Source organism: Pteropus medius, unplaced genomic scaffold, assembly GCF_902729225.1.
Source record: "Pteropus medius unplaced genomic scaffold, Ma_sr-lr_union100, whole genome shotgun sequence".
NCBI classification, from domain to species: domain Eukaryota; kingdom Metazoa; phylum Chordata; class Mammalia; order Chiroptera; family Pteropodidae; genus Pteropus; species Pteropus medius.
Window position 1 is genome coordinate 2,066,597 of NW_024354504.1, and position 952 is coordinate 2,067,548.

The 952-nt window shown below is 53.5% G+C and overlaps 1 pseudogene; it reads left to right on the forward strand.

Annotated features, from left to right (window-relative positions):
• The first annotated feature begins 223 nt into the window (after nucleotides 1-223).
• On the forward strand, nucleotides 224-342 carry LOC120596559 (uncharacterized; annotated as a pseudogene).
• The last annotated feature ends 610 nt before the right edge of the window (nucleotides 343-952 follow it).

The window sequence follows — 952 nt, forward strand, 5'->3', positions numbered from 1 at the left end:
CCCGCAAGCACGTGAACGTTTTGCATGACAAGAAGGTCACTCTGAGTTGCAGTCAGAGGAGGGGAGCCAGGGTGGGGTGGGAGTTCTGGGGTGGGTGGGGGAGGGGGTTCTGCCAGGCCACGAGGCCTTCTGAAAGACAGACAGGTATTTTTAACCACTCTGGAAGCTGTTCTGCCAAAAACTGAAAACAACTAATCGCTATTTTTCTCTCAAGAATAAATTTGGCTGCAGCCACACCACCCTGAACAAGCCCCATCCCGTCTGATCTTGGAAGCTAAGCAGGGTCGGGCCTGGTCGGTACGTGGATGTGAGGCCACCTAGGAAGACCAGGTGATGTAGGCATAAAAAATAAAAAAATAAGGGATTGTAAGCTGACAAGGTCCTTGCAATCTGTGAGGTCAACCAAGCGTTGCCTCGCCCCCGCCTCCCAAAAAAGAATAAATTTGGTGTGGGGTTGGGAAGACAGTCTACGAAGACCCTGGAGTCAGACAGATACGGGGCCCTGGCTGAGCGGTGAGTGGAAACAGTTCTGTGTCTGGAGAGCCGACGCCTCACTGGCCGTTGGAGGATTTCTCAGCAGGACACTCAGTCTCCTGCCTTCCACGCTCTAGCCCTCGTATTTCCGGAAAGGCCAAACTCTTGTCATTAACCAGACGCCAAGCGTTTCCTGAATCAATAAGTAAATAAAATGTGCCTCGGAATGTTTCTGAAGATCTTGCCGTTGACCCTTTTTACAGTTTACGAGCGGAGCTTTTATGGAAATGTCAGGAGCCGGTAGAAGCCTCTGGAAGGGCCTACGGGGGCCTCGGAGCTGTTGAGACAGCAAACTGCTCACAGGACCACGTGTCAGCGGACGGGACGTCTGGAACACGCGGCCCCTCGCCTGCGGCCCCTGGGTTTGCTGCAGAGCCGGAAGGCAGAACGCTCAGAACGCCTTGGGTTTTGTGAGAAA